Raw genomic sequence first — 27,227 nt, 5'->3', positions numbered from 1 at the left:
TGAGCCACCACACCCGGCCACTAGTGGATGTTTGTATCTATAATTACAAAATACTATAATAAGTGATTATCTGTGCATATGCTTTCTGCCTGTGTCGTAAAATACATAATGAATTCTGTAAATTACATATTGTTTTGTATGAGAATCAAATATTTTTTATGCGAATCAGAGTCAGAGCTGAAGAATTTTACAGCTTGAAGAAAGCTTACAGATCGTCAAGTCCAACTTTCTCATTTAATAGATGAAAAAATGGCCGGGTGCGGTGGCTCACGCCTGTAATCCCAGCACTCTGGGAGGCTGAGGCAGGTGGATCACCTGAGGTCACGAGGTTGAGACCAGCCTGGCCAACATGGTGAAATCCCATCTCTACCAAAAATACAAAAAAATTAGCCAGGCAGGGTGGTGGACGCCTGTAATTGCAGCTACTCAGGAGGCTGAAGCAGGAGAATCTCTTGAACCTGGGAGGCAGAGGTTGCAGTGAGCTGAGATGGCACCATTGCACTCCAGCCTGGGCAACAAGAGTGAAGCTCCATCTCAAAAAAAGAAAAAAAAAGATGAAAAAACTTGAGTCTGTAATAAACAAACAATTTTTCCCCCCTAGAGTTCTCATTCAGTCTGTGGCAGAAAACCACAGAGGGTCTTTTGGTAATAATGTTAGAGTTGGGATTCAGTGGTCTTTTGAGATCTTTGTTTTTTCCAGTCCTGAAAATCTATGTTGTCTTAAAACAACTTTCAGGAAAGGCGTAAAAGGCATAACATTCTCCCTATTTCAACATTGTTTGCAAGTAAGTTATAGAACAGTCCATTGGATCTTTCAAGGTCAGTTAGTAACTTGTTTGTAGGAATTGGGAATGAAGCCAAGGTTATAGATTCCTTTGTTTAGATTCTTTCCACTCATTTATTACTTACCTCTGAAATGTTATTGCCATTTATCACAAACTAAATTGGCTTTATTACATATGCAGAGAGGATTAGGTAATAGCTTTACCTTGTCTTTGTGGAAGACCGATAGACTCATATCTGCGAACACATGATGAATTATGTACTTATGTAATTTGATCTTAGATAGGGAGAGAGTAAAGGCAGGAATAGACCTGTGGTTTCCTGACTCTTACTTTAGGTACATTAGCCATCAAACTTCTATCTACTGCAATGAAATTTTATAGCTTTTATCAGCAATTAAATTTGTATGACTTAACTAGGCACACAAAGTAAATGATAAGATAGTTTTATTTACTTTGTCTATTTTTAAATTGAGAGCCATTATATTGGTGAACACATTGTGAATACGTACTTAATTAAATGTGCAAGATAATGTGCATAGTATGAAATATCTTGGTTTATAATTGAAAATTCTCTTGCATTTCTTTCTGTGTAGAGGTTTGTTTGTTTGCTTAAGTGACAGGGTATCCCTTTATTGCCCAGGCTGAAGTATAGTGGCACAATCATAGCTTACTGTAACCCTGGGCTCAAGCAATCCTCCCACCTCAGCCTCCCAAAGTGCTGGGATTACAGATGTGAGCACCACACCTAGCCTGTATGTATAGGTTTTAAAAAGTAGTTGTAATTTTGCATAATTATAGCTTTTTAAAAATAGTGCTGGATGTGATGGCTCATGCCTGTGATGCCAGCACATTTGGAGGCAGAGGTAGGAGGATCTCTTGAACCCAGGAGGTTGAGGCTGCAGGTGAACTATGATTGTGCCACTGCACTCCAGCCTGGGTTGCAGAGTGAGGCCTTGTCTCAAAATAAAAGAAAAGAGAAAAAAAGTCAATAAAATTTTTGATGGAAAAGCATTTTAGTATATTTTGAGGCTTTCAGTTAATTTAATATCTGATACTGTTGTAAAATTCTTGGCTTATACAAAACTGTATTTTCCAAAGAAATAGTTGGAAATGAAAGGTCTGTTTTAGCATGCTATGTTATATCACAAGTATTTATTGCATGTCTCATTTGCCATAGTTTTTCATATTAATAGTTCATATATTTCCAGTTACTGAATACACACTTGTTTCTAGATTGTCCACAGATGTTTCAAATTCAGTATGTTCCCAACCTGCCTAATTATCTTGATTTCTTAGTTCTACTTCTTCTATATTCCTCATTTATCTTAATGTTACTTCTGGAAACCTTGAAGTCATTTTCATATCTCATTTTCTCTTACCCCTCAAAGTCTATTTCCAAATCTTTGAACAGATTCTATTTTCTCTTCTTCATCCTCACAAACTCCCAAGTTCAGACCCTCATCCTGTCTTGCTTTGGCCTTTATAGCAAAAGTCTATCTAAGGCAGACAGTTTTGATCTCACCATCTATTCTCACTGCCACTGAACCAGGCAATATATGGCTGCCAAGTTACCTTACTAAAATATAAGTCAGATCACATTACTCCTCTTCTTAATACCTCTTATGGGTGCATTCCTATTTCCTCAAGGGTGAAGGACAAACTCTGTAGTACACGAATGGATCTCAACTTACCTTTCTGAAGCCTCTGGTTATACACATCTTCATATCTAAACATCAACCCCATCTTCCTACGCAGTCTCCAAAGCTGGTTGTCTTTCCTCTGCTTCTCCTCTGAGAGCAGCAGTCCCTAAACTTGTTGGCATCAGGGACCGGTTTTGTGGAAGACAATTTTTTCCACAGACTGGCACCAGGGGTTGGGGGGGTGGGTGCAGCAGGAGATGGTTTGGGGATGATTAAAATTATTCAAGCACATGTATTGCACACTTTATTTCTATTATTATTACATTGTAATACATAATTAAATAATTATTCAACTCACTATAATGTAGAAGCAGTGGGAGCCCTGAGCTTGTTTTCCTGCAACTAGATGGTCCCATCTGGGGGTGATGGGAGACAGTGGCAGATCATCAGGCATTAGATTCTCATAAGGAGCATGCAACCTTGATCCCTCACAAGCACGGCTCACAATAGGGTTCGTGCTTCTCTGAGAATCTAATGCCACACTGATCTGACCGGAGGAAGAGCTCCAGCAGTAATGCAAGCGATGGGGAGTGGCTGTAAATACAGATGAAGCCTCACTCCCTTGCCCACCTCTCACCTCCTGCTGAGATGAGGCTACGGGACAGGTTCATAGTCCAGGGGTCGGCGACCCCTGTCTTAGATAACTTCTAGTGTCCCTTCCTCCACACGGTGTTGTCTTCTCTAAGCAGAATGAATTGCTCTCCTCTCTGTCTCCCTTGACACTATGTGTCTGTCTTTATTATAGCTCCTATTGCACAGCATTGTTTGCTTTTCCCATTACTAAACGAAAGGGCAGGAACCAGGTTTTATTCAAACTAGCAAGGGGCCTGCAAGTCAATGTTTGTTCTAGATTAAAAAAAAAAAACCTGTTACGTATAAACCATTCTCGTAAAAATGATTTTTTTCCACTTTCAAGAAGTACTTTCATATGTGCTAGTGAGACAAATGCTTTGTTAACTATCATTAGAATTCCAGAATTCAGAATTAGACAATATATTGTGATGAAGTAGATTAGGACTGTAGCATAGAAGTGTTAGTAACGGATTGGTTTGAGTGGGGTATCTTAATTTTAAATTTTTTTTTTTTTTAGACTTAGTCTGGCTCTTGTCCCCCAGGCTGGAGCGCGATGGTGCGATCTCAGCTCACTGCAACCTCCGCCTCCCGGGTTCAAGCGATTCTCCTGCCTTGGCCCCCGAGTAGCTGGGATTACAGGTGCCTGCCACCACGCCCAGCTAATTTTTATGTTTTTAGTAGAGATGGGGTTTTACCACATTGGCCAGGCTGGTCTAGAACTCCTGACCTCAGGTGATCCCCCCGCCTCGGCCTCCCAAAGTGCTGGATTATAGGCTTGGGCCACCACACCCAGTCTTTTTTTTTTTTTTTGAGACAGGGTCTTGCGCTGTCACCCAGTCTTAAGTGCAGTAGCCCCATTATGGCTCACTGCAGCTTCAACCTCCTGGTCTCAAGCAATCCTCCCACATCACCCTCCCAAGTAGCTGGGACTATAGGTGCATGCCCCTGCCCCACCTGACTTACATATTTATTTATTTTTGTAGAGACAAGGTTTTGCCATGTTGTCCAGGCTGGTCTCAAACTCCTGACCTTGTGATCCGCCCACCTCAGCCTTTCAAAGTGCTGGGATTACAGGCATGAGAGCCACTGTGCCCAGCCGAGCATTTCTTAAGCATATTATATGCGAGACTGGAAAATTTCTTGTAACTACTGATTAATATTATTTTTTCTTAAAAAAGGTAGTTTTAGCAAGTGTGTATGGTTTTAACCCTTGAAATCTGAGGTGTTGGGATAAAAATAAGAAAGAAAATTATTAATTAAATCTCTAACATTTCATTTAAAAGTTCATGTATCTGATGTAAGAAACAAAATATTTCTGCATGTGTGTAGGTACTACAATCAATAGTAAACCTGACCCCTGACCATAAAATTCTGTCAGCTCAGCTTACCACAATTATTCTTAGGAAAGAGTGGCTTTACTGCTTTTGCATAATTGGCAATCCATATTGGAGTAAAACTCAACTTAGAAGATTTTGGGCTGGGTGCGGTGGCTCACGCCTGTAATCCCAGCACTTTGGGAGGCCAAGGTGGGCGGATCACAAGGTCAGGAGTTCGAGACCAGCCTGGCCAATACGGTGAAACCCCATCTCTACTAAAAACACAAAAAAATTAGCCCGGGCATGGTGGCGCACGACTGTAATCCCAGCTACTCGGGAGGCTGAGGCTGGAGAATTGCTTGAACCTGGGAGGCGGAGGTTGCACTGAGCTGAGATCGCACCACTGTCCTCCAGCCTAGGCAACAGCGATACTCCATTTCAAAAAAAAAAAAAGGTTTTGTTTCGTTTTGTTTTTGGTCTTTTTGGAGACACGGGTCTTGCTCTGTTGCCCAGACTGGAGTGCAGTGGCTTGAATATGGCTCACTGCAGCCTTGATTTCTTGAGATTAAGTGATCCTCTCACTTCAGCCTCTCAAGTAGCTGGGACCCCAGGTGTACGCCACCATGCCCAGACAATTTTTTTTTTTTTTTGGTAGAGATGGGTGTCTCACTATGTTGCCCAGGCTGGTCTTGAACTCCTGGGTTTGAGCAATCATCCCACTTCCCTAAGTGCTAGGATTATAGGTGTGAGCCACCACACCCATGGTGTTTTCATGTTTTCAATTTTTGCATTTTATAAATAATATTGTGCATTTATGAAGAAAGCTTTGGCTGTATTTCAGATTATTTCCTTCAGAAAGAATCCCAGATATGTGATTATGGGTTCCAAGAGTTATGAACATTCTTTTGTTTGAGACAGGGTCTCACTCTGTTGCCCAGGCTGGAGTGCAGTGGTGCCATCATGTTGAGAGGTGACAGCATGCTGGCAGTCCTCACAGCCCTCGCTCGCTCTCCATGCCTCCTCTGCCTGGGCTCCCACTTCGGCGGCACTCGAGGAGCCCTTCAGCCCACTGCTGCACTGTGGGAGCCCCTTTCTGGGCTAGCCAAGGCCAGAGCCAGCTCCCTCAGCTTGAGGGGAGGTGTGGAGGGAGAGGGGCGGGAGGGAACTGGGGCTGCACACCGTGCTCGTGGGCCAGCGCGAGTTCCGGGTAGGCATGGGCTCAGCAGGCCCCGCACTCAGAGCTGCCTGTCAACCCCACCGGCCCAGACATTGAGGGGCTTAGCACCTGGGCCAGCAGCTGCTGTGCTCAATTTCTTGCAGGACCTTAGCTGCCTTCCCATGGGGCAGGGCTGGGGACCAGCAGCCCGCCATGCCTGAGCTTCTCCCCGGTCTCTGTGGGCTCCTGCGTGGCCCGAGCCTCCCCACGAGCGCCACCCCCTGCTCCACGGGCGCCCAGTCCCATCCACCACCCAAGGGCTGAGGAGTGCGGGCGCATGGCACGGGACTGGCAGGCAGCTCCACCTGTGCTGCAGTGCGGGATCCACTGGGTGAAGCCAGCTGGGCTACTGAGTCTGGTGGGGCCTTGGAGAACCTTTATGTCTAGCTAACGGATTGTAAATACACCAATCGGCACTCTGTATCTAGCTCAAGGTTTGTAAACACACCAGTCAGCACCCTGTGTCTAGCTCAGGGTTTGTGAATGCACCAATCCACACTCTGTATCTAGCTACTCTGGTGGGGACTTGGAGAACCTTTGTGTCGACACTCTGTAGCTAGCTAATCCAGTGGGGACGTGGAGAACCTTTGTGTCTAGCTCAGGGATTGTAAATGCACCAATCAGTGCCCTATCAAAACAGACCACTGGGTTCTCTGTAAAATGGACCAATCAGCAGGATGTGGGTGGCGCCAGATAAGAGAATAAAAGCAGGCTGCTCGAGCCAGCAGTGGCAACCCGCTCAGGTCCCCTTCCACAATGTGGAAGCTTTGTTCTTTCACTCTTTGCAATAAATCTTGCTGCTGCTCACTCTTTGGGTCCACAATGCCTTTATGAGCTGTAACACTCACCACGAAGGTCTGCAGCTTCACTCCTGAGCCAGTGAGACCACGAACCCACCAGAAGGAAGAAACTCTGAACACATCCGAACATCAGAAGGAACAAACTCCAGACACGCCACCTTAAGAGCTATAACACTCACTGCGAGGGTCCGCGGCTTCATTCTTAAAGTCAGTGAGACCAAGAACCCACCAATTCTGGGCACAATGTTACTGGAAAGGAGTCCCCACCCAGACCAGCTTGGCCGACAGGTTGAAACCCTGTCTCTATTAAAAGTAAAAAAAAAAATTAGGTGAGCGTGGTCTCAGCCACCTATAATCCCAGCTACTTGGGAGGCTGAGGCAGGATAATCGTTTGAGCCCAGGAGGCAGAGGTTGCAGTGAGCCAAGATCGGGCCACTGTACCCCAACCTGGGCAACAGAGTGAGACTCTTGTCTCAAAAAACAAACAAACAAAAAAAGTAAAGGAATAAAAGAATGGCTACTCCATAGGCAAAGCAGCAGCTTGGGCTGCTGGACTAAAACTACCTATAGTTATTTATTGATCATATGCTAAACAAGTATTGGGTTATTCATGAGTTTTCTGGGAAAGGGGTGGGCAATTCCCAGAACTGAGTGTTCCTCCCCCTTTTAAACCATATAGGGTAACTTCCTGATGTTGCCACGGCATCTGTAAACTGTCATGGTGCTGTTGAGTGTCTTTTAGCATGCTCCTGTATTATAATTAGCATAAAATGAGCAGTGAGGATGACCAGACATCACTATCATTGCCATCTTGGTTTTGGTGGATTTTGGCCAGCTTCTTTTTTTTTTTTTTTGAGACAGAGTCTCGCTCTGTCACCCAGGCTGGAGTGCAGTGGCGCGATCTCGGCTCACTACAAGCTCCGCCTCCCGGGTTCATGCCATTCTCCTGCCTCAGCCTCTCCGAGTAGCTGGGACTACAGGCGCCCGCCACCACGCCCGGCTAATTTTTTGTATTTTTAGTAGAGACGGGGTTTCACTGTGGTCTCGATCTCCTGACCTTGTGATCCGCCCGCCTCGGCCTCCCAAAGTGCTGGGATTACAAGCGTGAGCCACCGCGCCCGGCCCTTGGCCAGCTTCTTTACTGCAACTTGTTTTATCAGCAAGGTCTTTATGACCTGTATCTTGTGCTGACCTCCTATCTCATCCTGTGACTTACAATGCCAAACCTCCTGGGAATGCAGCCCAGCAGGTCTACGCCTTATTTTACCCAGCCGCTATTCAAGATGGAGTCGCTCTGTGGTCAACGCCTTTGACAATCATAGCTCACTGCAGCCTCAAATTCCTGGGCTCAAGGGATTCTTCTGACTCTTCAGCCTCCTGAGTAGCTAGGACTATAGGTACATGCTACCACGCCTGGCTAATTTTTATACTTTTTTTTTGTAGAGATGGGGTTTCACTATTTTGATCAGGCTGGTCTCGAAAATCCTGGGCTCAAGCGACCTTCCTGCCCCAGCCTCCCAAAGTGTTGGGATTACTGGTGTGAGCTTCAGCAGCACTGGCCAGTTATGAACATTCTTTTTGTTTTTTTGCTTTGTTTTTTTTTGAGAGGGAGTCTTGCTCTGTCGCCAGGCTGAAGTGCAGTGGCATGATCTCGGCTCACTGCAATCTCTGCCTCCCGGGTTCAAGTCATTCTCCTGCCTCAGCCTCTCTAGTAGCTGGGATTACAGGCGCATGCCACCACACCCAGCTGATTTTTGTATTTTCAGTAGAGACGGGGTTTCACCATGTTGGCCAGGATAGTCTCGACCTCCTGACCTCATGCGCTGCCCGCCTCAGCCTCTCAGGAAGCGCGGGGATTAAGGCATGAGCCACTGTGCCCTGCCATGAAAATTCTTAAGGGTTGAATCACAGTGCCAAACAGCTTTATAAAGAGATTATTTCAGTTTACACTCCCACTCACAATGTCTGAGAGTACCCTTTTTATCTCACCAGCCTTGAATGTTATCTTTCACTTAAATATTTACTAATATGATACCCAACTAAAATGTTGCAATTTTTGGTCTGTTTGCTGTTGCAGAGGATAGGATAAAATCAAGGCTTTTGGAGTCAAATATATATTTGGGTTTGGTCGCTGCTCTGCCACTTCCTAGTTTTGTTACATTGCGGAAATTACCTCTTTTTAAGCTGTCTTTATTCATCGATTGTTTTTTAAAAGGGTCAACAATTGTATTTATCCCAGAGGGTTTTTGTAACCATTAAAAGACACAGTCATGTAAAAGAATTTCACACCAGTGTCTGGCACCTGACCAACAACAGTAAATCCTTCACTTTCAGTTGCAAAAATGTGTTATATAATTTCACTTGATTAGTGTACTATGTACGAATTTACATAATACTTTTTTTCTTACCTACTTCATGGGAAGTATTAGATAACATTTTGACTATGCCTGCAACCTGATGTGGTAGGCTGAACAATAACCAGGATAATTCTTGCACCCTAGGGAGAAGGAGTGATCTTTTGGTGGTCCCTAAGAACCACAAGAACCTATTTGGTTGCAAAGCACACACCTGGTTCCCATCCTTGAGGAATTTGCTATCTAAAGGCCCTTGAGTTTAACCCTTGAGTCTCTTGGGGGCTTTTAATTGTTCAGCGCGGTCTCAAAGGGCAGTAGTGGACACTTACTGAAGAGGCAGACTAGTGAAAGTGATTTGCAGATATTTCCTGGAAAAGCTACTGTCTCACCTAAGGTAAATGCTAAGGCAGGAAGTATAGGAGTTATTTGTCCTGTAAAAGTATACTCAGGAGTTTTGTTATTTGAATCTAAAGTTTGTTCACAAAAGATAAGCTAAAAAAAGTACTGCAAACAGGGCAAGCCAGGTGAATGTGATTTTGTGCGCTTGCTGTTTGTATACTCATAGCAAGTTTTGCTCCTTGAATCATCCCAGCAGACAATACTGAGGGGACTCAGCATGGATTAGATGACAGAAGACCGATCCAGAAGTCAGGAGCTTCCTGTCTCATCCCAGCCACTAACCAAAGTGAGTGGGCTAGACTTAAGTCTTAAGATCGAATGCCTTTCTCTAAATCTAGAATTATGTAGGTTTGGCGGCTCTTTGGGGCCCTACTTCCAAATTTTTCTTGCTAACCCACTCCTTCCAACTGCCAAAGCATGTCGTTGGTAATAAAAAATTATCACACATCCTTGCTTGGATTAAAATTTGCACTCCTGATTTGGGGTCTTATCCACTGAGGTTTTGGTGAAGTTTAAAAATTGTCGCTGAAAAATTAAGTTTTTCTAGTTGGTTAATACCTGCCAAAATAATGTAAACGTTCTTTGTTGCAAATCTAAATTCCGCTCAGGTAGGCCCTTTTCTCTCTCCCAGTCCAGGATCTTCAAACCTAACAGCCAAGTCTCACGCTCCATTTGGTCCCCGGCTCCCTCTGGGAAGAATTCCTCCTCTGGGGGCGACGGCAACGCCCTCAGTGAGTTTGCTGGCACCAGCGGGAGTTTCAAGTTTCCACTCCTTGGGGAGGCGGCGGGCATACTCCGAGCTTTGGGCTGGGCGGCTCCGCTTCCCTCCACCGCAGGCTTAGCTCGAGCCCAGCGCTCTCTGGAAGGGCTCGACCCTCCGGCCCGTTCGCCCTATTTCCCTGGGCGCTCCCGAGCCCGCAGCCTCCACCCTCGCGTTGGCCCGCCCCAGACCGCGACCCCCGGCCACGCCCGGAGCCGGGACTGCGACTGCGAGCCTGCGGGAGGGGCGGGGCGCGGGCGGCCCCCGGCGGCAGCGTTGGCGCTCAGGCCGCGGCGCGAGGACGGCCGGCCGGCCGGGAGGGGGAGGCGGGGGGCGCCGGGCAGCCCCGCCTTTTCCCCGCGGAGGCGCCGAGCGGCCATATTGCGGAGCTGTCTGCGGTGGCGGCGGCGCCTCTCGTCTCCCGCGGCCCAGCGCTCGCACCACCGCTTCTCCCTCCCTGCCGCAACCGCGCCGCCGCGCAGCGCCCCAGCCACACGCCGGCGGGCAGAAGCCGCCCGCTCTCCGGGTAAGCCGCGGCGCTCTCCCTTCCCCCACTCCCCGCTCCGGGTTCCTCCGGAGACGCTGAGGTGGCGGCGAGAAGTTGCGGGGCCCGCGCTGCCCGGCCGTGGCGCCGCCGCCAGGCCCTGGCGCGCCTCCGCTCGCGCCCCGCTGGCCGAGGCGCCACTGTGGTAACGGCCCTGCCGGCCAGGCTCCTCCCGGGGCTGGCAGGGGCCGCGAGGCCCTGCCCGAGTTGTGGCTGAGCCGCGGCCCGAACGTGCCTGGCCGGGCCAAAGTCGACCTTCGCCGCCGCGGGATTCTCCTCTCCTTGGGGCGCGGGGTCTGCCTTCAACGCCGGCCTCGGACCCCCAGCGCCCTGGGGACGGTGGGCTCCCGCTGCCTGGACTGGGACCCGGGCCCGGGCTGGCATGGTCCCAAGGGTTGTTTGAAAATCCAGATATTCAGCGTAGGTAGAACTCGATTTTGCATTTATTAGAACTTGTTCCCCGGCCTCCAGTTTGAAAGGAGGGGTGTTGAATTACTAGAGAGCGTGCGTTCCGCCCCAGTGGCAAAGGGGATGTTGCATGACAGGCTTTGGGGCGCCAGCCGCTCCCGCCGCTCGCACCCGCCAGGCCAGGGCCGCGGTTCCCGGCCGCAGCTCTACCTGCTGCTGTTGCAGCTCTCGGAGCCCTGTAACTTTCTCGGGTCCTTGAGGCCGCTCAGTTTTAGTGTCTCAGACCCCACCAGACAAGTTCAGTACATGAGATCCCTCTTTTGCTTTAAAGGATTCTAAACTCAATTCCCGGACTAACTTTGAAAGGGGGCAGTGCATTGTTCTTTTTTTTTTTTTTTTTTTTTTTCAGTTTAAACAGACTACATCACTTCCTAGACAGATGTCATGTTTCTTCAGACATTCCCAATATTTGGTGTTTTTTTTTCCTTAAAGAGTAATTATTAGGTTGGAAATGTGTTAAAAGTCAACTTCATAAAAATATATTTTAAAATACAGTTGAGATTTTGGTGGAAGACACGTTGCTGAGGAGCTCGATGGCATTCCTGTGGTACTGAGACTGGCAGGATGTAAATATAAAAGCCTAAGATAATAAGGGTTTGTTTGATAAACGAGTACTTTGACATAGACATTGTAATCTATTGTTTAAGGAGCATACTTTTTTTTTTTTTTTTAAGAACACTAAATACTCTCTTATATGACTGATGGAGCTAAGAAAGAACAATTACCCCGTTCATGTTGCTGGATAAATAATGGTTTGATCCATTTGCTAAACAGCATCACTGGATTTGAGAAAGGAGACTAATACTCAGGATTGCAGTTTTTTATTTTCAGAATTTCTTTGCTTTCCCCAGTGTGCTTTATCTTCCAGAGACTAATACTTTCCTTCAAATACAGCAACATGTAAAACACTCCTTTTGAAGTTAATCGTATGCTGTAAAGACGATTGCAGTGACTTTCTTTGCTTAATCGCTTTTTTATATATGATGGAATTTAATAAACAGTTGGTATATTATTAGCAAGGAATGAATAGACATTGGCATTCTTTACAGTTTTATTTAAATGAGACAGAATTTGATTATGGCATTGAAAAAACGTTGAGTTCTTGACCTTAGGAATCACATACAATGTTTTGTTCACTCCTGTATCCCCACACATGGAAGATTATGTAGGAGAGGCTCAGAAGTAGCTGTAGAATAGATGTAATTAATTTGGGTGTAGGGAAAATACGTTGAGTCTGTCCTTTTGTTTTTTTTTTTTTTTTTGGAAATTGTGATTAATTAACTGAAAGTCAAATTGATTACTTTCCTGTTGATGGTAAGAAATGACAGACTTTGCTTTTCTTTCCCTCCCTTGCTGATTCTCATTAGTCTCCGGGATGGGGAACGCGTTGTTTTTTGTTTATTGGTTCACTGTTTCCAAGAGCAGAATTGGATTTTTGTTTTAAGTCGATAAATTTTTACTCAAGGAATTCCATGTTGTGGTTTCTTCCACTGTCCATCAGGGTCAGTTAAGTCAAAGTTTATTTAATTTCCTTTTTAATGAAACTGATGTTTTTTTTTTTTTTTTTTTTGTCGCCCAGGCTGGAGTGCAGTGGCGCGATCTCGGCTCACTGCAAGCTCCACCTCCCAGGTTCACGCCATTCTCCTGCCTCAGCCTCTCCGAGTAGCTGGGACTACAGGCACCTGCCACCACGCCCGGCTAATTTTTTGTATTTTTGGTAGAGACGGGGTTTCACCGTGGTCTCGATCTCCTGACCTCGTGATCCGCCCGCCTCGGCCTCCCAAAGTGCTGGGATTACAAGTGTGAGCCACCGCGCCCGGCCTGATGCTTATTTTTAATCCAGTTAGCCCATCTCACTCTGTTGCCCAGGGTGATATGCAGTGGCATGATCTTGGCTCACTGCACCTCCACCTCCCAGGTTCAAGTGATTCTTGTACCTCAGCCACCCCAGTAGCTGGGACTACAGGCGTGCACCACCATGCCTGGCTAATTTTTGCATTTTTAGTAGAGACGGGCTTTTGCCATGTTGGCCAGGCTGGTCTGGAACTCCTGGACCTCAGGTGTTCTGCCTGCCTCGGCCTCCCAAAGTGCTGGGATTACAGGCATGAGCCACTGTGCCTGGCCAGAATTGGATTTTATTATTCATTTTTTATCTTTGGCAGGCTGTTGAAGTGAAAGTCTTTATATATTTTTATTTTGCTTTCAGTTCTCAATCTTTTAACCTGCTATCTGTGATCTGATATAATAGTCTGAAATGGTGAATGATGGTGAGAGTCTTGTTTTTTCATCCATTTTTAATTTAATGCATTTTAATTTATGCTACTAATGTTTAAAAATGGGGTCAAATTTTAACCAATATTTCCTCTAGGCCAAAGTCTAAAAAAATATGTTTTATTAAGGTTGTGAAGACTGAGCTATATGCTGGTGGAGTTTATCTGTAAGGTGTAGCTAAATATAATTTCATGTTACTTCTGTGAATCGGGGAAGTCAAGCAAGTCACTCTTGGGTGGCAGGAACCTTCCTGCAGACCACGAGCTGGCAGGTGGTACTTAACTGATACTACCCTTGGGGTACAAGATTCAGTGGAGCTGGAGTGGGTTGCTATGGACTCTACCCTTAAAAGATTATTTTAAGTCTCATGGCATTACTCATCCAACTAAAGGCTGTTCTGGTAACTTCCTTGACTGCTGCAGCCAGGGTGTGCGTACCGCTTTGATGATAGAGGTGTCCAATCTGGCCCCAGAGAGTTCCTCAATTTCTAGCCTATTTTAGAGAAATCTTGCTTTTCCTACTTTAAGTTCCTGGTATATATCTTTATATTGAATGTATAGTTTAAGCCATTTTAAAAAAACTATAAAAGTGATATATTTTATGGCAAAGTTTAAAAACTCAGAAAAATGTCAAGGAAAAGGTCAAAGTCCTCCTTACTCCCTAGAACACCCCAGCCCCTTTCCCAGTCCTGTTTTCCATAGGTAGCTGCTGTTGGCAATTCCTTGTTTATAGAAAATGCTAGTAGGTATGCAGGGATAAACATGTACTTTATATCCCTTATTTGTGATTTTAAAGTCTTGTTAAAATAGGGTTATATTGTAACAGACATTGAAAGGATGCTTATTAACTTGTGTTAAACATTGAGTAAATCATATTTCTCATGTTTTCATCATTTGAATAAAAACACACAATATAATTCCCTACGGTAATTCTCAAGTGTGTGTATGTGCACATTTGTTTGTGTACAGATTTTCTTGATTAATGATTGAAGATGAAGTTTACTTTTTGTTTTCTAGCATATGGCATATAGTTGACAATGAGAAATGGTGTCTTTTAAAAAAGGTTTATAATTTGGTGTGGGAAATATCCACATCTTGCTCTTGATGAAAAAAGTTTGCCAGCTCCTTAGAAAAAACATCCTGTTGAAAGGATATTTTAGATATAGTATTGAAGAAACAGGTACTGCATCGTTTATTTTCTCTAAGATTATGGAATTTATAAAGCTATTAGTAATTGAGGTAGTGGACTGTTTTCTTCTGAGTTGTAGATAATCTCTATGGCTTTCAGGACTTTAAATGTTTTTTTTTTTTTTTTTTTTTATTTATTTGTGAAAAGTTTAAGTCAACTAGGACTGACTCCAGGTAAATTTTTGAAGTGAGCACTCTTCAGTTTTGAGCCCTTAGGTCATTTAAGATGCTTTGGCATCAAATAACAGAAAATTCTACAACTGGTTTAAACAATGAGGAAATTTAATGTCATTTTTTCTTAATTTTTTTTTGAAAACAGAGTCTTCCTCTGTCACCCAGGCTGGAGTGCAGTGGCACTACTACAGCTCACTGCAGCCTTGACCTCCTGGGCTCAAGTGATCCTTTAAGTTCCTCCCACATCAGCCTCCCTAGTAGCTGCCACCACAGGTGTGTGCCACCATGCCCAGCTAATTTTTTTTTTTTTTTTTCGAGACAGTGTCTCGCTCTGTTGCCCAGGCTGGAATGCAGTGGCATGATCTTATCTCACTACAGCCTCTGCCTCCAGGGTTCAAGCGATTCTCCTGCCTCAGCTTCCCTAGTAGCTGGGATTTAAGGCACATGCCACCAGGCCCGGCTAATTTTTGTATTTTTAGTAGAGACAGGGTGTTACCATGTTGGCCAGGCTGGTCTCAAACTCATGACCTCAAGTGATCTGCCCGCCTTGGCCTCCCAAATTGCTGGGATTACAGGTGTGAACCACTGTGCCTGGCCAACAACTAATTTTTTAAAAAAGTTTTTTGTACAGATGGGGTATCCCTATGTTGCCCAGGCTGGTCTCAGATGATCATCCTGCCTCAGACTTCCTGCCTCGGACTTCTGCCTTGGCCTCCCAAAGTGTTGGGATTACAGGTGTGAGCCACCATGCCTGGCCAAAATTTAATGTCTTACATACTGAAAGTCCAGAGGCTCAAGAATGATTCAGTGATGACATCAAGGACTCCTTCTCTTTCCAACTCTCTTCCCTGTGATTTTTCCCCATTAACTTCATACTAAGACTGCCCTTCCCCATCTCAGTTTGGCTGCTGCAAAGGAACCAGGAGCGGTGGTGTGGACCTGCAGTCCCAGCTACTCAGAATGCTGAGGTTGGGGGATCACTTGAGCCTGGGAGGTCAAGCCTATAGTGAGCCCCTTGTCCCAGTTTGGCTGCTGCATCCCATCCAGACAGGGCAATATCCAAAGGAAATAAGAGGAACTGTTTCCAGAAACCCCCAAGCAGATGTCTTTTGAGCTTCATTGGCCAGGATTCGGGCACATTCTATACCTAACCAGTCAACTGGCAAGGGTAATGGAATTGCCCTTTCTTCCAACTCTATTCCCAATAGATTCTCTACTTCTTTTTTCTTTTTCCTTCCTCCCTCCGTCCCTCCCTCTTTCCCTGTCTCCCTCCTTCTCTCCCTCACTGTCACCTCTCTGCTGCTGGAGTGCAGTGGCATGATCATAGCTCCATGCCACGAACTCCAGGGCTTTGAACTCCAGGGCTCAGCCTTGAACTCCGGGGCTCAGGCAGTCCTCCCACCTCAGCCTCTGGAGTAGCTAAGACTACATGGGCACACCACCATGCTTGGCTGATTTTTATTTTTTTTTAGAGATACAGTTTCACTATGTTGCCCAGGCTAGTCTCAAACTTCTGGCCTCAAGTGATCCTCCTGCCTCAGCCTCCTAAAGTGCAAGCAACTGCACCCAGCCCTGTTATTTTCATTATTCATCTATATTACATGTCTTTGGTTCTTTTTTTACCGCCACCCAAAGTCATACCCGAAATTGATCCATTACAGATAGTCATATGTAGTGAGCTCATATCTTTGTAGGTACCGACTTCAGTTAAATTATGAAAGGAAAAGTGTTGATTCCTGTTAAAATACTTGGCAAATTGTGGTCCATGGGCTAAACCCAGCCTACTGCCTGTTTTTGTAAATAAAGTTTTATTTGAGCACATCGTAGCTTACTTGTTTACATATTATCTATGGCTGCTTTCCTGCTACAACAGTAGAATGGTTTCAACAGAGATTGTGTGGCTTACAAAGCCTATAATGTTTACTTACCTGGCCCTTTACAGAAAAAGTTTGCCGACCACTGCTTTAAGGTGTCAGTCGTACATTCAGACAGTTATTATATGCCACATACTCTGCATTTCAGAATGGAAAGATGAGTAAAATACTGAGGAGTTCTCACTCTAATGGGCAGATAGATGTGCCATATTGTATTCATAAAGTGTGTTAAATGCTTTTTTTTTCTTTTTGAGACAGTGTCTGTTGCCCAGGCCAGAGTGTGGTGGCTTGATTATAGCTCACTGTGACCTTGACCTCCCAGGCTGAAGTGATCCCTCCACCTCAGTCTCCCGAGTAGCTGGAACCATAGGAGCTTGCCACCGCTCTTGGCTTTTTTATTTTTTGTAGACATGGGGTCTCACCATGTTGCCCAGGTTGTCCTGGGTTCAAGTGATCCTCCCGCCTCAGCCTCCCAAAGTGCTGGGATTACAGGCATGAGCCACCACACCCGGCCTGTTAAGTGTTGAAGTGTTGTCACAGTAGTGTGTATAAGTTAATTAATACTCATTGCAGCAGCGTTTTAAGCACAGTCTTCTGTGCTGTGAGTTCTGGATGTTTCTTGCTTCGTTTTTTTTTCTTTGTTAAATCCTCTTGTCGTTTTTGTAAATTGACTGATAATCTTTTAATAAGTTAACCAGAGTGAGTATGTTTATAACAAAAAATCCTGGAATAATGTACATGGAATAATGTGGATACATTATGCAACATAAGGACTCTTTTTCTTTTTTTTGAGACAGAGTCTCACTTTGTCACCCAGGCTGGAGTGCAGTGGCATGATCTCAGCTCATTGCAGCCTCTGCCTCCTGGGTTCATGCGATTCAACTGCCTCAGCATCCCGAGTAGTTGGGACTATAGATGCATACCACCAAGCAGGTCACCACATCTGACTAATTTTTATGTTTTTAGTAGAGACGGGACTAATTTTTATATTTTTGGTAGAGACAGAGTTTCGCCATTTTGGCTAGGCTGGTCTTGAACTCCTGACCTCAAGTGATTCACCTGCCTTGGCTTCCCCAAGTGCTGAGATTTCTGGTGTGAGCTACCGCCCCCAGCCAACATAAGGACTGAGTGAAAGGGAGAATGGGAACAGAGAAAATCTCAGCTGTGGTTAATTGACTTTAGATCCCTTTGGCTTGGATTAAATTTTCTTAGCCACTGTGAGGACTCCTGATACTTAAGCTGTTTATAGGTTCTAGACTTAGAAAAACTATAAAAACTTAGTTTGGCTATTTAGCAAAGTTAGTATATATCACCAGAAAGCTTACTACTTATATCTAGTCAACAAGCAGCATGGTAATTACAGTTATCATTAAGTGTGTCAAATTATCTGGCCTTTAATTTGATTGTCAACTTAATTGAAATTATTAAAATATTTTTGGGTAGAGATGGTTAAGGCTTGAATTTCGGAGCCCTACTTTTAAAAAGTTTTTTTTTTTTTTTTTTTTGAGATAGAGTTTTACTCTTGTTGCCCAGGCTGGAGTGCAATGGCGCGATCTTGGCTCACCACAACCTTGGCCTCCCAGGTTCAAGTGATTCTCCTGCCTCAGCTTCTCAAGTAGCTGGGATTACAGGCATGCGCCACCACGCTTGGCTAATTTTTTATTTTTAGTAGAGATGGGGTTTCTCCATGTTGGTCAGGCTGGTCTTGAACTCCCGACCTCAGGTGATCCGCTCGCCTGGGCCTCCCAAAGTGCTGGGATTGCAGGTGTGAGCCACCGCGCCCAGCTGTAAAGAGCTTTTTTTGTTTCCCATGTTCATGTTGGTTCTCTCTTCTTAGTGATGCTTATTAGTTTGGTCATTTTACAATATAAAAAGAGAGGAAACTATTGCCCTTGACACTAATCAACAGAAAAATTAAAATTAGTATTATGTGTAAGATTAATTCACCAACAAAATCAACAGACATTTTGAGGCCCAACTGTGAACCAGGCATTGTATCAGTTTTTCAAAAAAGGGAGTTAATATCTAGAAAATTAGAAGCTTAATTTTTTTTATAGTAATAGAACTGCCATATAGCCTCATTGACTGTGTTAGAGAATATTGTCTAATTATAAAGACGTTTAAGAAACATTGACTTTGTTCTGTTTTGAAAATAAGCTATAATATCTGATGTTTCAAAGCACATCAAGGGTAGAATTATTTGTGAGAATTATTTTGTGTTTGCTTCTTTCCTGTTATATAAGTGACGTGCATGAACCTATCTTTGTTTTCCCATTTCTAAACATTTTTATGTGAATGTTTAATGTTTTCTTAAGAGTGAAATGAGGAAGTTGAACTGGATTTAGCTTTCTTACCTTTTTTTTTTTTAAATTTAATTTTTATTTTTTTTGAGACAGAGTCTCACTCTGTCACCCAGGCTGGAGTGCAGTGGCGCGATCTCGGCTCACTGCAAGCTCCACCTCCCGGGTTCACGCCATTCTCCTGCCTCAGCCTCTCTGAGTAGCTGGGACTACAGGCGCCCGCCACCATGCCCGGCTAATTTTTTTGTATTTTTAGTAGAGACGGGGCTTCACCGTGGTCTCGATCTCCTGACCTCGTGATCCGCCCTCCTCAGCCTCCCAAAGTGCTGGGATTACAAGCGTGAGCCACCGCGCCTGGCCAGCTCTCTTACCTTTTAGTATTTAATAATTGCAAATGATAGTGTATTATTTTGTTTTCTGCTCACCTTAGGAACAATACAGATATGATTTTCCTTTTTAAATTTACAAAACTCTTAAAAGAGATCCTAAACTCAGTGTAAAACTTTGGTGTTAATATTGCAGTTCAGCTTTATAAATTTTAGAAATTTGCTTTGCATTTTCAGTAACATGTATATTACTCAAATGTTGAATATTTCATTTCCTTGAAAATATCATTAAACCAGAAATCATTTCTACATGAGCAAGACTTAATATCTTATTTAAAACTGCCTCTCGCCCTTACAGGAAATCCACTTACAGAGATGATCATACCAGTTATTAATGTGCACTTAAAACATCTTTAGAGGTAGTCTCTTGACCTGCTAACAATAGAGAAGAGAGCTTTAATAGCCTACTTCTTGAAAAGCCCTAGTAATTGTTTGGAATGAACTTGTCTAGAATGGTATCTGAGAAAAGTAGAATAAGATAATCAAAAGAGCCTAAGACTAGGATTTAAAAGGACTTCTGTCTTTGTTAAGTAGCCCCCTGACACTGAGCAAGTCATTTATCTGAATCTTAATTTCTTTTTTAGAAGAATGAGAGATTGTAACACCTGTCTTGGGCAGGAAGGGGGAGGGCAGTTATTGTGAAGATTAGGAAATGTAGGCAGAGTGGAGAGTGAGCATTCTACAGATGCTCCCTATATTCACTACCCTTCTTGCTTTTGGCCTTATTTCTTTACTTGCAAAATGGAGCTAAAAATTCTTGTCCTCTTTGCTTCACTTAGGGATAACAGGGTGACATGGCATTATATAGGTAAAAGTGCATTATTATTGCTATTAAATTTATTAACACTGAGCTAACAGCATAATAAGCATAGTTCTTTGTATATTAAAGGTTTTAAACCTGGGGACCTATGACCTTGAATGGGGAAAAAGTTACATCTTTATTTTTACTTTTTCTTCTGTTATGAATATAGACAACATTAGCATTAGCAGTACAGTACCAGAGACTGTGTTGTCTATTTTTTAATTTTTATTTTTTATAGAGATGGGATCTCACTCTGTTGCCCAGGCTGGAGTGCAGTGGCACCATCACTCCTGGGTTCAAGTGACCCTTTGGAATAGCTGGGACTACAGGTGCACATCACCACACACAGCTATTTTTTTTTTATTTTTTGTAGATTGCCCAGACTGGTTTTGAACTCCCGGCCCCAAGCCATCCTCCTGCCTTGGTCTCCCAAAGTGTTGAGATTACAGGCATGAGCCACCATAACCAGCCCAGAGACTGTTTCTAATAGAAATGGTAGATACTTTTTTTAATACATTAAAGCTGTCTCAAAATAACTTACTGTTAAAGTATTAAAAAAGAAGCATATATATTACTCAAAGTTTGTGTTTTTTATGTTTTGATAATTATATTCCAGTGTAATTGGTTTCTTTTGTAATTTTCTGTATTTTGTGCATGTATTTTATGCATTAAAAAATACTTTTCTTGGAAAGAGTTCATAGGCTTCACCAGCAGGGCCCGTGCAGGAAAAACAAAATGATTAAGAACTTCTTTAGTAGATTCCATTATTGTGTTGATTGGACTGCCAGAGTTGCCTTATTCAGTTTATACTGTTCTTTGTTGTGCTGCTTTCTCCCAGTAAATTGGCAGAGGAGTTCTCTTGGAATATTTTGGTTTCTGGAGAGACCACAATTATGTTCAGAGGTCATTTCTAAGTCCGAAAAGGCAGAAAGAAATTAAAATAATTAAAATAGGCTTAGGGAAAAGAGTATCTCAAAAGTAAAATCAGGCAATCTGCTATGAATTATTGATGCTTCAATGCAGGCCCTGCATGGACTAGACTTTATAACACCTGTTTTACCACCTGACAGGTGGGAGTCTTGTGCCACTGACTTAACAGAGCTCAATGTGTTGAGCGTGAGGCTATTTTTCCATTGTATTAGGTAGAAAGGAGACTGAGGGTTACCCTCAGAGTTAAAAGACAAAGGAAAGAATGTTTATTATGGCTATTTTGTCTCTAACATGTGGCACTGTGTTTGAGTACATATTCATATGAGTGGTTTTCTCGAGATGGGAGACGTTTGCTGACTGGCAGCATCTCTCCAGACGACCTGCTGGGTATGTTGCTGCCATGACTGCTCTTTTATTGCTTTTGGAGGAGTAGGTATGGAAAAGAGCACAATATATTGCTTTAGGAGAAGTAGGTATGGAAAAGAGGCAGGGCAAGACCACTTTTAAGACATTTAAGAGTGGGAGAAAATTAAGAATTTAATTTAATTGGTTTAATTAAGTTTAAACCAATAAACTTGCAGATTAAAATTAAGAGAAGAGTGGGGAGGAGGGAGTAAATATTTTTATGAGGGAAGAGTGGAAATATACAAATATTTGATATATAAATATGTGTCTGATATATAATGGTTTAGGCAACTTATTTTTTATTATTATTTTTATACATTTTTTAAATAGAGGAAAGGAAAGACTTGAAAGACCATGTTTTGTTTCAAGTTAGAGATGGAACCCCAGGATATGCATCTAGGTTTCTTTGTTTTCCATGTGACATATTATGAAATTATCTATTCTGCTACTAATAGATGCCAGTTTCAATTAAAAACATACTAATATATTCATAGACTAGAAATGTCTTTTTTTTTTTTTTGAGACAAAGTCTCACTCTGTCGCCCAGGCTGGAGTGTAGTGGTGTGATCTCAGCTCATTGCAGCCTCTGCCTCCTGGATTCAAGCGATTCTCATGCCTCAGCCTCCTGAGTTGCAGGGACTACAGGCATGCGCCATCATGTTTGGCTAATTTTTTATTTTTACTAGAGACAGGGTTTCACCATGTTGCCCAGGCTGGTCTCGAACTCCTGACCTCAAGTGATCCGCCTGCCTCAGCCTCCCAAAGTGCTGGGATTATAGGCGTGAGCCACCATGCCTAGCCAGAAATGTCTCATTGAGGTTAAACAATATTCTCTTTTATTTTCTTTTGAGATGAGGTCTCACACTGTCACCCCGACTGGAGTGCAGTGGCGCGATCTTGGCTCATTGCAGCCCCCGCCTCCCAGGTTCGTGCAATTCTGCTATCTCAGCCTCCCCAGTAGCTGAGATTACAGGCACACACCACACCCAGCTAATTTTTTGTATTTTTAGTAGAGACCGGGTTTCACTATGTTGGCCAGACTGGTCTCAAACTCCTGACCTCGTGATCCGCCTGCCTCGGCCTCCCAAAGTGCTGGGATTACAGGCATGAGCCACCGTGCCCGGCAACAATATTCTCTTGATATAAATATTTTCCATTAATCACTAAATTGGTGTAAAAACGTAGGTTTTAATAGCATTTATACGTAGCTTTGTCCTGAAAAATTTAAGGTAGAATTTTTACATCTGTGTGTTATAGAAGCTAATGAAAGACATGTATAAGCAATTTCATGAAATATGTTTTTGAAATTCTTATCTCTGATTTTTAAAATTAGAAACTTAACAAAACTCTGTTAAGTACTAAGTTTCTGTGTATTCAGACATCCTTTTTAATAACACCTGTGTTGGCCGGGCATGGTGGCTCACGCCTGTAATCTCAGAACTTTGGGAGGCTGAGGCGGGTGGATCACGAGGTCAGGAGATTGAGACCATCCTGGCTAACACGGTGATACCCCGTCTCTACTAAAAATACAAAAAAAAAAAATTAGCCGGGCGTGGTGGCGGGTGCCTGTAGTCCCAGCTACTCGGGAGGCTGAGGCAGGAGAATGGCGTAAACCTGGGAGGCAGAGCTTGCAGTGAGCCGAGATCGCACCACTGCACTCCAGCCTGGGCGACAGAGCGAGACTCCATCTCAAAAACAGCAAACAAACAAACAAAAACCTGTGTTTTTCTGTGTTGATGGATGGGTAGTTACATATTCTGCCTTTCCACTTAACCTTACCTAAATGTTGACACAGTTTGTTTTAATAATACCAAAAAACAAAAACCCCCCACAACCCTGGAGTAGTCCATGTTATCACATAGTATCAACATTACTTTGGTGATTGTAGTCATTGGCTGTTGTAAAGAATGCTGCTGTGAATATCTTGATACAGATTACTTTCTTTTATATTTAGTTTGGGGGGAGAAATATCTTCTGGGGGATTTATTACAAAAGCAGAATTTCACATTCAAAAAAGCTGTGTAGCTTTTGTTATGTATTCTCTACTTTCTGGAAATGTGGAGCCAATATCTGGTGATACCTACAATACTTACCTACTTGTTTACCAACATTGTTCGTCAACCTTAGCATGCATAATTAATATTTAGTTTGCTAGTTTAATGAGTATATCATTGGTAAAACATTTGTAGTTTTAATCAGTAGAACATTTGTGTGTTTTTTTAACATAAGGTTTGTTGGCGAAGTTTCTTATTGAAGTGTTTACTGAGTGGAATCTGAGCAATATCTTTATATATTTAACCATTTGATCTACTTTGCATAACAGCTTTATTCTACTGTTGCAAATTTTTCTACTCTTTTTTATTTTGGTATTTATTTTACCTATGTAGAGATTTAAAATAAAATATATTTATCTGTTTTTATTGACCTATATATCTTTCTTAGTCATATTATGTTATTCTTCCAAAACTATAATTTTTTTCAAGTCTCTTTTTTTTTGTTTCAAATTATTTTTTAAAAAACATAGAGACGGGGTCTTGCTATGTTTTCCAGGCTGGTCTTGAACTCCTGGGCTCAAGCAGCCCACCTGTCTCGGGCTCTCAAAGTGCTGGGTTTACAAGTATGAGCCACTGCTCCTCCTTTCTTTTTGAAAAAAATATTAACTTACTTACATCTTATTAAATGGTATTGTGAAGTTATGAGTCCAACTTTAGTTTACTTATTTAGAATAATTCTGTTTTTCCATTGTAAGAAATTAGTTTTTTTAGGCCGGGCATGGTGGCTCACATCTGTGAGCACTTTGGGAGGCCGAGGCAGGCAGATTACCTGATGTCAAGAGTTCGAGACCAGCCTGGGCACCATAGCGAAACCCCGTCTCTACTAAAAATTCAAAAATTAGTCAGACGTGGTGGTGCACGCCTGTAATCCCAGCTACTTGGGAGGCTGAGGCAGGAGAATCACTTGAACCTGGGAGGCGGAGGTTGCAGTGAGCCAAGATCACGCCACTGCACTCCAGTCTGGGTGACAGAGCGAGACTCCATCTCCAAAAAACAAAAAACAAACAAACAAAAAATTAGTTTATTGCAAAACCTCTACATTTTCATTTTACAAGTTTACAGATTTCATTTTAATTATTCGAGCCTCTTAATATTTTAGAATATAATCATTCTGGTCTGTTCATTCCTTTTTTTTTTTAAAGTGATATTCTTTGGATTTTTTTTTTTAATGTTTTATTTTTTACATTTTAGACAGAGTCTTGCCCTGTTGCCCAGGCTGGATTGTAGTGGCGTGATCATAACTCACTGCAGCCTCAAACTTCTGCGCTCAAGTGATCTTCCTGCCTTAGCCTCTTGAGTAGCTAGGACTACATGTGCACTCTACTATGCCTGGTTTATTTTTATTATTTGTAGAGACATGGTCTCTCTGTGTTGCCCAGGCTGGTCTTGAACTCCTGCCCTCAAGTGATCCTCCTGCCTTGGCCTCCCAAAGTGCTGGAATTACAGGTGTGAGCCACCATGCCTGGCTACTATGGATGGTTTTAATACCTGCCTTTGTAGTTAGTGGTTTGTGAATATCTTCCTATGTCATTTAGTATTTTTCTTTTTTTTTTTTTGGGGTGCGGAGTCGAGACGGAGTCTCGCTCTTTCACCCAGGCTAGAGTGCGGTGGCGCGATCTCGGCTCACTGCAGGCTCCGCCCCCCAGGGTTCACGCCATTCTCCTGCCTCAGCCTCCCGAGTAGCTGGGACTACAGGCGCCCGCCACCTCGCCCGGCTAATTTTTTTTTGTATTTTTAGTAGAGACGGGGTTTCACCGTGTTAGCCAGGATGGTCTCGATCTCCTGACCTCGTGATCCGCCCGCCTCAGCCTTCCAAAGTGCTGGGATTACAGGCGTGAGCCACCGCGCCCGGCAGTATTTTTCTATAATATTTTGTTGGACTGCATTGTGATCTGGTGGATCCTTAGATATACCATGATTGACTTAGCTAAACTGTCAGTTTTACATATACTTTTATAAATTGTACTGTAGTCTTTGTAGTTGTATCATTATACATATTTGTTAATATTTTCTTCAGGTGTATTTCTATAAATGAAATTAGTTAGCAGTTTTTTCATATCAAAAAAAAAGGAAGACAGGCTGGTATGTTGTAGAACTCTGGATGCTAGGTGTCAAAAGGCTTGTAGTTTGGCCATTTATTGCCCACGTAACTTAGGACAAGCCATTTTGGCTTAGGATAAAACCTTTAGTGATTGTATTACTGATTCAAAAAATTGCTTATGTAATCTAAACAACTATTATGATTCAAAAAATGGCCAAAGTTTTGATACAGACACACGTCTTTTATATGTGTGAAGAATTTGAATAAAATTGTTCTATGAAATGTGAGATGAAGCCATTTTTCTGAACCAGTAGGTTATAGATCAGTTTTTGTTTGTTTTTTGAGATGGGATCTTGGCTCTGTCACCCAGGCTGGAGTGCATTGGTGATCTCAGCTCACTTCAGCCTGCACTTCCCGGGCTCAAGCATTCCTTCCGTCACCATGCCTGGCTCGTTTGTTTTTGTTTGTTTGTTTGGTTTTTTTTTTTTTTTTTTTTTTGATAGAAATGGGGTTTTGCCATGTTGCCTAGGCTGGTCTCAAACTCCTGGGCTCAAGTGATCCTCCCACTTCTCAAATTGCTGGAATTACACACGTGAGCTATTGCGCCTGGCCTGGAGGCTGTTCTAATCAAGACCTGAGATGAGAAGACCTGAACTAAGGCAGTAATAGTAGTTGAGATGAAAAGAGGGTATAGAATTTAAAAACTGGACTGAAATACATTTAGGTTCATGAAGGTAGGTGAGTGTAGATGGGAATAAGCTAGGAAATGATAAGAATTAAGAAATGAGGGGTTTATACCGCCAACAGAATTTCATTGCCTAATGGTTCATTCTTATAATCCCAGCACTTTGGGAGGCCAAGGCCTGCGGATCACTTGAGCTCAGGAGTTTGAGACCAGCCTGGCCAACATGACGAAACCCTTTCTCTACTAAAAATAGAAGTATTAGCTGGGTGTGGTGGTGGACGCTTGTAATTCCAGCTATGGAGGCGGAAGCAGGAGAATCGCTTGAACCCAGGAGGCAGAGGTTGCAGTGAGCTAAGATTGCATCACTGCGACCACTGCACTCCAGCCTGGGCGACAGAGCGAGACTCCATCTCAAAAAAAAAAAAAAAAAAAAAAAAAAAAAATCTCAGGAGGAAATTTCCTCTGAAGAGGCTTATTGGTAATCAATTACTTGTGATTGAGTAGAATTTAGGTAAATGGCCTTACCTAAATTTTATTTTTATTACAACTTAGAGAATTTCTCTTTTATTAGTTATAGCATCTTTTCTTTTTCTTTTCTTTTTTTTTAGAAACACAGTCTTGCTCTGTTGCCCATGCTGGAGTGCAGTGGGATGATGTCGGCTCACTGCAACCTCTGCTTTCCAGCTGATTCTCCTGCCTCAGCCTCCTGAGTAGCTGGGATTACAGGCACCTGCCACCATGCCCGGCTAATTTTTCTATTTCTGGTATAGATAGGTTTTCACCATGTTGGCCAGGCTGGTCTCAAACTCCTGACCTCAAATGATCCTCCTGCCCTGGCCTCCCAAAGTGCTAGGATTACAGGCATGAGCCACCATGCCCAGCCTTAGTTATGGCATCTTAAACAGCAATCAATAACATTTTTTTGTTTGTTTGTTTGTTTTTGAGACAGGGTCTTGCTCTGTTGCCCAGGCTGGAGTGCAGTAGTATGATCACTGCTCACTGCAGCTTCAGTCACCTGGGCTTAAGCAGTCCTCTCACCTTGGCCTCCCAAAGAGCTGGGATTACAGGTCCTAAAGTGTTGGGATTACAGATGTGAGCTGCTGTGCTAGCTGAATGCAGGTTGTTAGTGTGCAGAGCTTTGCCTGTTTCATACACATTGGGTGAATAAGCTATTCATATTTTCCTCTATTCATATTTTCAAAC

At 43.2% G+C, this 27,227-nt stretch overlaps 1 protein-coding gene and 1 pseudogene across 6 annotated transcripts in view; one reads left to right on the top strand and one right to left on the bottom strand.

Annotated features, from left to right (window-relative positions):
- Nucleotides 1-10,267: 10,267 nt before the first annotated feature.
- The window catches only part of RDX (radixin), a 110,782-nt gene continuing 93,822 nt past the window's right edge, over nucleotides 10,268-27,227 (top strand). For 3 of the 6 annotated variants that reach the window (XM_032167326.2, XM_032167328.2, XM_032167324.2), the window contains exon 1: nucleotides 10,312-10,429. The gene's annotated coding sequence lies outside the window, so the exon portion shown is untranslated. Of the gene's footprint in view, nucleotides 10,430-27,227 lie in introns of all 6 variants that reach the window. The other 3 variants (XM_058446903.1, XM_058446904.1, XM_032167325.2) reach the window with 2 other exon arrangements.
- LOC131384547 (uncharacterized) lies at nucleotides 16,764-23,374 on the bottom strand (annotated as a pseudogene).

The sequence above is a fragment of the Hylobates moloch genome, unplaced genomic scaffold (genome assembly GCF_009828535.3).
Source record: "Hylobates moloch isolate HMO894 unplaced genomic scaffold, HMol_V3 SCAFFOLD_11, whole genome shotgun sequence".
Classification (NCBI taxonomy): Eukaryota; Metazoa; Chordata; class Mammalia; order Primates; family Hylobatidae; genus Hylobates; species Hylobates moloch.
This window is presented reverse-complemented; position numbering and strand designations above follow the sequence as displayed.